Raw genomic sequence first — 9100 nt, 5'->3', positions numbered from 1 at the left:
CCTGCCACACCCCATATCACTTCAGAACAGGGGATTTATAAACCTTAAAATCCTTGAGGAAAATAACATTCACAGTTTAATTTTCTTTTGGTGCAGTCAGGACTGGTCTTATGGGATTTGGTGATGTTCACTGGGAGTAGCCCAGCAAAGGAAAATTATGAGCAAGTAAGGGGTAAATTATGCACAAGTCAAAGTCTGGAGAGCGAAGTATCTGCCTTGCACATGTGCTGCAAGGGAGATTAATAAGTAGCATCATCATAATCTCTGAATTATAAAAGGTGAAACAATGACCTCTTGTGTAACACAGCCCAGACAACCTGTGGAAAGTAAAACATTTTAAAGGAGCAAATCCATGGCCAGAGTAACATCCAATGCAGGCAGCTCATTCTTGGCCAGGCGCAGCTCCTTCAGTCGTGTCAGGTTGCCGAACACCTCAGGGCCAAGGCTGCGCAATCCTGCACTCAACAGGTTCAAGTTGTGCAGTTGGCTCAGGATCTTGAAGATGCCGGCAGGCAGGCGGCCCATCCCGCCGCTGCTGCCAGCCAGTGTCAGGTACTGCACTGTGGAGGACCCTGAGAGGCATCCCGATGGTTGGGGAAACACAAGAAGCTTCACCCAAAAAGCCGATAAGACCCCATTGGCTCCTTCCTTCCCCCGTGCCCCTGAGGCACTCCCTCCCTATTCCCTGATTGGCCCTTCTCTTTGTACTGCCCGGAGATCAGAGTGACCCCGGGCCCCTGGGGAGAAAGAAACCTGGACCCTCCATGTGTGTGTGCCTGGGACCTGAACATGTTACTGCGTGGCTGAATTAAACATCTGTGGATACCATGCACAGCCCATTTTTGCTTCTTTATCCTGGGCTTTCCTAGCAGCTATTCAGGCTGCAACCCTGCAGCTGTGCCTGGTCACCGAAGACATCGGCAGGGATGGCCGAGAGCGAGTTCTGTGACAGGCAGAGCGAGCGCAAGGCACTGAGGCCCTGGAAGAAGCGTTGTGGGACCACACGCATCCCCTGTGGCTGCTGCGCCTGCAGCTTCAGCTCCCAGAGGCCGTGCAGGAAGCGGAAAGGCGGCAGCTGCCGCGGGTGTGGGCTCAGGCAGCGCAGCGCATTGGCAGCAGCTCCAGCACGCCCAGGGTCACCTGCACCGGCTGCAGTGTGGCCACGCCCACCTCCAGCAGCGGCTGCGGGCCAGGGAAAGCCGGCAAAGCCGCGGGAGGCCCTGGAATGCCACGGCTGCCCAGTACCGCAGGTTGTTCCCGCCCAGGCCAAGGGTCTGCAGGCGGTGGCAGAATGACCCACTCAGGAGATGAGGGAAGGGCCGTGGATGGATATTTATAGACAGCAGTAAAGCCTTTGACACTGGAGAACCTGGCTGCTCATGGATTGGACAGGGCAACTGTTTGCTGGATGAAAAACTGGCTGATGCCCAAGCCCAGAGTGTGGTGGGGAATGGAACTAAATCCAGCTGGGGCCAGTGTAGCAGGACGTGTTCCCTGCCTCAAGAGCTTGCTAATTGGTGAAGTAAATCACTAAAGGCCACTTGTGTCATGGTTATTTTGGTGCCATGGAAGCAGCACTTGTAGCTGACAATAAACATCTTGCTGTGGAAGCAAGATTATGGAAAGATAAGCTGGAATTTCTGACAGACACTTTGCTTCACAATCTATTAAAGCTACACCAAACTTTCACAAAGTAGAAGTTTCTGCACATTCCCTGGAAATGTGTGGGGCTTTCCCCGCAAAGTTGGGATGCTGGTTTTGTGGTTCCTTTCTTGAGGGTTGAGTGAAAGGACTCTATGCACAGTCTTGCCAGTTTGGTGGTAAGTTACATTGACTCCTAATCTGTACTATTTCTTTCCTAGCTTTGATATAGGTACCTTAATGTTGTGAGCTGTTTCATGTAATCTACTAGTAGTTCTTCTGTTTTATACCATGTAGTAAGTAACTCTGTTCAAGACCTTTTGTCTATTATCTCCTGTCTATTCAATAAATAACTAATTTCATAATAGACCTGATCTGCCACTCTTAGAACTTGTGAGCCAGAGTGGTTTAGGTGCAGGCCACCTAATTCCAGCTGTACCCAAAAATATTAGCAGCAATTGCAGTTTTGATTCAAATTTTAATTAAAGGCTGAAGTGTTGCTGATACTGCGATAGAGTCAGAGTCTTTCTCTACATTGTTGTCATCACGCCAATTCCCAGGAGACACTCGAGGGGCGCTTGGAGGCCAGCTGGGGGTGCTTGTGGGATCATTAATGGATCTGTAGGGGTGCTTAGGGGGTGGGGAGGGAGTTGGAGAGCATTTGGAAGTCCGAGGGGACACACAGGGGGCATTTTGGGGGCAAGTAGGGGTCGGTGGGACTTCGGGACCCTGAGAGGCACTTGGCGGTCAGGAGAGGGAAACTGGGGGTACTTACAGGGCCCTGGGGCACACTCATGGTTCAGGGAAGCACTTGGCTAGCAGCTGGGACAGTACTTAGGGGACAGTCCCGGCTCTGGTGGGACTCTTCAGGGGCCACATGGCTTGACGGGAACCGCAGTCCCGGCTCTATCGGCATCCTATGAGGGATTTTTGGGGGCTTAGGGGGAGCTTCTGACACCCCCATAACCCCCCCCCCAGCACCCTCAGGGGCATAGGGACACCAGAACCCCCTGCCGCCATGTCGGCCATGTGAAGGTGAAGAAGACAGGTGAGCCCCACTCCCACGGGTTTGGGGGTTCCCCGCCCTGATGCTCCAAATAAATCCCGAGGTGCCCCTATAGACTTCCTAGTCCCCATAGACCTCCCAATACTGTCCTGGGCCCCCCAAAACATCCCACAGACCCCCGGACCATTAAAGACTCCTCAAAGCCCTACCTGGACCCCAATACCTTTCACAGATTTTCCTCAACACTCCTAGAGTCTCCCCCAAAAATCCCACAGACCTCTTCTAGATGCCCTATTGTAATATATGGTAGAAATAATTCATGCTATTAAAGAATGTATGTTATAAAAGATTGTAAAATCAAAAAAGTGTCTCTGACCACCCCGGCTATTCAGATTCCAACAAATTCCCGGACACAGATAAGGTAGCGATGGATCCGGCACTTTAGCGTAAGAATAGATGCTCCCAGGGCAATGATCTCTGGTTTCTTGAGTCCTCTGAAACTGGAAACCGCCTAAGAGCAATCATTGCCTTGCCCATTTCATCAATCAAGATAGCCAGTGACGCCAGACTTATTCATCTGGATACATGGCTTCCCTGGAGCCCATCAGTGCTGACTATGAACCTGGAGCTGATCTTTGTCCAGCTCTGCCCATTGAAAAGAACAACAATGAATGTGAAGAATTAAAAAAGAAATTGGGCCTCTTTTGCCTCAGGCACGATAAACTATATAAAACCTAGCCGCAAGAAGCGGCATGTGTGAACAGAGGGAGGTCTGATGTGATAGAGGTCAGATCTGTGTTCACCCAGCACCGACCCCGGGCTCGACACTGTCTCTTTGGCTGTGGTGGTTTCGGAGACCGAAATTCAGTCGCGCAGAAAGATTATTAAATCTTTTTGAAATTTTTGATAATTTGGCTCACAATTGATCATTTATAACAATCTGGTGAAAACTGACGTGATTTGAATTTGAGGTTTGGGGGAAGAGCCACCATATCCCATCTTGTGCCATCCCTAAGAAAAACACCGAAAATAACTAAAAACTGTTATTTTATGGGAAAAATCCATGTGAGTCCTGGGATGTCTCCAGAAGACTCAAATAACCTCCAAATTACCCAAAAATGTCTTTTTTCAGCACATGGAAACCTCTTGGGGCTTATTTTGGTCCCCACTGCCTCAAAATCAACTCCAAACATTTGAAACAATAAAATTTTTGCCCAAAATTCTCCACATTTGGAACAAAATGGATTTCCTTCCCAAATTATCCCTTTTTGGGTAAAATATATTTTTCCCCCAATCTCCACCCCCCCACTTTCCCCCCCTGCCTCTATTGGTCAAAATGGCATTAAACAGGATTAAACACTCCCTTGAGGCCACATCGGAGTCTACATCTATATCACGTTCCCTCTAAAAACAAAGGAATTTTAACTAAAATCACCTAGATTCACGTCAAAATTGAGTTAAAAATGCTGATACAGCATTCTCACCAACCCCTGCCCTTGATGTCACCTCAATACCCCATTTCCACCAAATCCACAATAAAACTTCATGGAAAGGATGAATTTTCCCCCAAATCCCCTCAGTTTCAGTCAAAATGGGTAGTTTTGTGCCCAACATCCCCCAAATTCAGATCAAAATGGGGCTCAACATCCAGGAAAACCCTTCATTCACCTTGTCCCATACAAACCCTCCCAAATGCTGAATTTGACCTCAAAAAGGTGAAGAAGAAACCCACCAATTTTTGGGCATGACGAGGACAAAAAAACCTGAAATTTGGGAGAAAGATGCACAAAAAGAGCAAACCCATGAGACTTGGGAAAAGAAGTGTTTAAAACCCAACATTTTGAAAGAAAAAGGGCTAAAATTATGAAACTTGTGGGGGAAAGGGGGCCAAAGTCATATAATTCGGGAAGGGAAAGGGCAAAAAAAATCTGAAATTTGGGCAGAAAAAATCCTCAATTTCTGCCCATCACCAAACAACAAGGAAAACCAGGAATAAACAGGGAATTAAGCCTCCCCACTCTTCCCCACTCACCAGCCCCTTGGCAGTTCAATTCCCGGGCCCCTTCAGACACAGAATGTTTGTCCCAAAGTCACTCTTTTTATACCCAAATAAAAAATACCCAAGACACAGCCAAACCATACAGATTTGGGCAGATTCAGCAGAATTTCAGGATGGGGGCCGGGGGAGGAAAGCAAGGGGGCATGACTCAAAGTTCCAGAGAATTTGGGATCTGGCAGCTGGATCTTGTCAGGGATAGGAAATGCTGGGAGTGGAACTCACAGGACATCTTGATGGATGTAACTGACAGGGATGTTGTGACAGGTGTGGAACCACAGGAATGTCATAACAGGTGTGGCACCCACAGCAATCATGCCAAATTCCCTGAACTCCCAGAATTGCTGTCCCCATGGTACCTTCTGGCCCCATGACATTGGGGAAAGGACAAGCCAAGTCCAGATGTTTTTTATCAAAAATTAATGATCCAAGTCCCAGCGGGGAATTATAGGGAATGGGAAATTCTGGCCCAAATGACTGAAAAAGCTGAAGAAAACCAGCTGGAGCCAGGAGAGACAATGGTAAACAGGGAATTAAAGGGCCTTTGCCTTAAAATGAAGACATAAAAATGGGGAAACCCTGAACACCACAGAGATCCTCAAAACTGTCCAGAGACAGAGACCCCACCACCAAAGCCATCCAGGGACCTCCAAAACTACATGGGGATCCCCCCAAACTACCCAGGGATCCCCTCAGCCCTCTGAACCTCCCAAACCACAGGGTCCCTCTGGGGAGATGGGGGTCCCTGGAAGGGTTTTGGGGCTCCTGATAAATGACACGAAAAAGAGAAATTTTCAGTTGCCCTGAAGATGCTGGATGGAGCTTAAAGACAACTGGCAGAAAAGTTGAAATGATTTAAAGGCATGGACAGAGCATCGCAAGCACAGCTGGAGCCAGTGGACAAATAGGTAATGAGGAATATAGTGGGGTTTTTGTCAAGTTATGTAACAAGAAGTAACAGTGCACGCTCAAGGGAAACGTTCAAGGAAAGGTCACGTGTAATATGGAAGCATTCCGTGAATATGACCACCAGAGACCTGTTCGTGGCCCGTACAGGACCATACCCTGTGGCAAAGTTTCACCGCACACATCAGATTAAAGGAGAAGTCCTTCAGTGTGTCCTGCACAGATAAAGAATGCCTGCTTTCTAATGCTTCAAATTGTGTTAGAAAGTTTATTTGCCAGCCAATTTTTCTATCATTCCCTTGAATGGGGTTACAGATCTAAGGGGAGCTGAGAGAGTCCTGTCAGGATCTGGGAGTCCCTGGGAAGGTTTGGAGTTTCTAGGCAAGATTTGGAAGGTTCCATGGGGGATATGAAGGGTCTCTGTCAGTGGGATCCCAGCTCTCTGCCACTTTAACCAACCCGAGGGCCTCCCAAACCACATGGGGATCCCCTTGACCCTCCTGCACCAGTCCCTTCTAGGATGTCCAGAACCACACCAACCTCCCTCCACCCCAAGACTTTCCCTGGGGATCCCAAACAACCTCTCTGAGATCCTCAAAACCACCCCAGTGAACCCCCAGAACTCCCTGGGCATCTCTCAGTGTCCCCAGACCCCCAAACCCCTCCAGGAATCCCCAAAGCCCTCCCCAGGACACCTCCCCTCCCCCGCCTTCCCCCTCCCCCGCTTCCCATTGGCTCCAGCGCCCGCCCGTCTCCGTCCTGAACCAACCATCACCCAAGCTCCGAGCGCTGGGGCGAAACCAAACGGGAGCGCTGGGGTGAAACCAAACGAGAGCGCGGGCAATGGAGCGGGTCAGGCCTGAGGGCTCCGGAGGCGACCGAGGGGGAAATTTGAGGGGCTCGGGACGGTCCCGCGTCACTTCTCGCATACCTCCCGCAGAGGCTCAGCCTGGAGCAACGAACGGAGCGTCCGGTGCAAAGGAGGTGGGAGAGCAGCCCGGCCTCAAGTGCCCCTCGGGATCCCCAAGTGCCCACTGAAGGCTCCAGTCTGCTCCCCCGTTCCCTCAAGTGTTCCTTTAAGGACTCCAAGTGCTCCCCAGACCCCTAAGTGCCTGCCAATTCCCTCCCTTCTGCCCGTGTTCCCCAAGAGCGCCTTGAGGACCCCCAACTACCCCACCCGATCGCAGGTGATGCCCCGGACCCGCCATTCTGCCCATAAGTGCATCCTGCAGCCCCTCAAACTCCTCCCGAGACCACCAGCCCTGTGGGGTCACTGCAGGGTCAGCATTTCGGGGGTCCTCGCCCCTCCCCAACCCCCTCCTCCTGCCCCGCCAGGCCCTGCTCAGGCCCCGCCCCTGCGGGCTGTAAGGGGCGGAGCCAAACAGAGGCTTCGCCCCCCTGAAGCTCCACCCTCGATGATCCCCTTGTCCAATGGTGCTTGAGGTGACGCCAAGGGGAGGAGCCAGCACTGGACACGCCCCTGGTGGGCAGGGCCCTGCTGAGCTCTGCTGCTTCCCGGGGTTCCCTGCAGGGAGTGTCACGGGGGAGGTCACCTGATACCCCCAGCACCCTGCAGGGGGCAGTGCCCAGGCAGTCACGTGACCCACCTGAGGCACTTCTGCAAGCACCAGGGGGCGTCTTCCCCCCAGGCTGTCTCCCAGGAACCCTTGTGGCAGGATCCATGGTGGAGGCCACATGACTCCCACAAGACCCTCTGGCCAATGGGAAGCAGCTCTCTGGATACCCTGCAGGGGGCACTATGCTCACAGTCCCGCGACTCCCACCATGCCCCGCGGCAAATCAGCAGCAGCTGCTGTGCCCCTCTGCACCAGGGGCTGCCACCCAATGGGAAGCAAGACTCCCATGAGCTTTGCTGCAGGAACCATTTTGGTGGTCACATGACGGCCTCCGGGCTCTGTGGTGTGCACCATGTTGGAAGCCACGCGGCTCCCAGGATGCCCTGCGGCCTGCAAGGGAGGCGCTTCCTGAGCCCCCGCACCAGGGAGGGCCCAGATTCAGGTCACGTAACCCCCGTGAGGCCCCCCCCCCCCCCCCCCTCCAGCTAATCAGGAGCCATGCACATGATGCCCTACAGGGGGCGCCATGGCAGCAGCCACTAGGTGAGGAACCAGAGGAGCCCTTGAGGGTCATGGGGTCACTTGTGAGCAAGGAGCCCGGTTGAGGGCCATGGGGTCACTTGTGGGTCATTGGGTCATTTGAGGGTCATGGGGGGTGCTTGTCAGCCAGGGAGTCAATCAAAGGCTGGTGGCTGCTGAGGGTCATGAGGCACCTTTGTGGGGCTGGGCGGCCCTTTTGTGGGTCAGAGGGGTCACTGATGGGCCTGGATGTGCCCTTCTGGGCTCACGTGGTAATTTGTGGGCCGGGGCGGTCACTTGTGGGGTGGGGGGGAAGTTGTGGGTCACCGGTCACTCGAGGGGCTGAGGGGGCACTTGTGGGCTAGGGAAACACTTCTGGCAAAGGAAATCTCTTGTGGGGATGGGAGAACACTTGTGGGACTGCCACCCCCCGTGACATGCAGCCCCCTCAGGCCCTCTTGGGGACCTCCTCCTCCTCTGGATGCTGCGATGCCACTGCCGGGCCATAAGGGGACGCCTTTGGTAAGACAACCCCACCTCCAAATTTCAGGCCTCTGCCCCTGCGCCTCCCCCAGGTCCCTCTAACTCCCCATTTGCTCTCTCTTCCCTCTCCCAGGGCCATCGAGACACTCCTGGAATGCCCACCTGGGCACCCCCAGCCCATGGTGGGGCCAATAAAGCAGTGACACCCCAAAATTGCACCTGGGACGTGGGGAGACCCCCAAAACTCCCTCCCTTATCTCCCCCACCTTTGGGATTGCCTCCAATCCCCTCTCTCTCCGAATGTCCCCAAGAGCATTTGGGGGCTTCTGGGGGCTCAAAAGCGCCTGTTGGTCGGGCGCTGGGTGTCTCTAGGGGGTCTCTGAGGGTCTTTGGCGTGTTTGGAGGGGCTCTGAGGCTGAGGAAGGGATTTGGGGGGTTTATCGGGAGAGGCTGGAAGTGCACTGGGTGTCTCTCGGGCACCTAGAAGAGGTCTGTGGGATTTTTGGGGGAGACCCTAGGAGTGTTGAGGAAAATCTGTGAAAGGTATTTGGCGTCCAGGTAGGGCTTTTGGGAGTCTTTAGCGGTCCGGGGTTGTAGGGGATATTTTGGGGGGCCCAGGACAGTATTGGGAGGTCTATGGGGACTAGGAAGTCTATAGTAGGGGCGCCTCGGGATTTATTGGGAGCATCAGGGCGGGGAACCCCCAAACCCGTGGGAGTGGGGCTCACCTCTCTTCTTCACCTTCACACGGCCGACATGGTGGCAGGGGGTTCTGGTATCCCCATGCCCCTGAGGGTGCTGGGGGGGGGGGGGGGGTTATGGGGGCGTCAGAAGCTCCCTCTAAGCCCCCAAAAATCCCTCGTGCTTCCCCTCCCCGTCTCTCACTGGCCGCTGGTTCCGCGCCAGTTTACT

This window comes from Melozone crissalis, unplaced genomic scaffold (assembly GCF_028551555.1).
Source record: "Melozone crissalis strain CALT ecotype California unplaced genomic scaffold, PUWL_Pcris_2 ptg000105l_1, whole genome shotgun sequence".
In the NCBI taxonomy this organism is placed as follows: domain Eukaryota; kingdom Metazoa; phylum Chordata; class Aves; order Passeriformes; family Passerellidae; genus Melozone; species Melozone crissalis.
The sequence above is the reverse complement of the archived record's forward strand: the minus strand, read 5'-3'. Positions refer to the sequence as shown.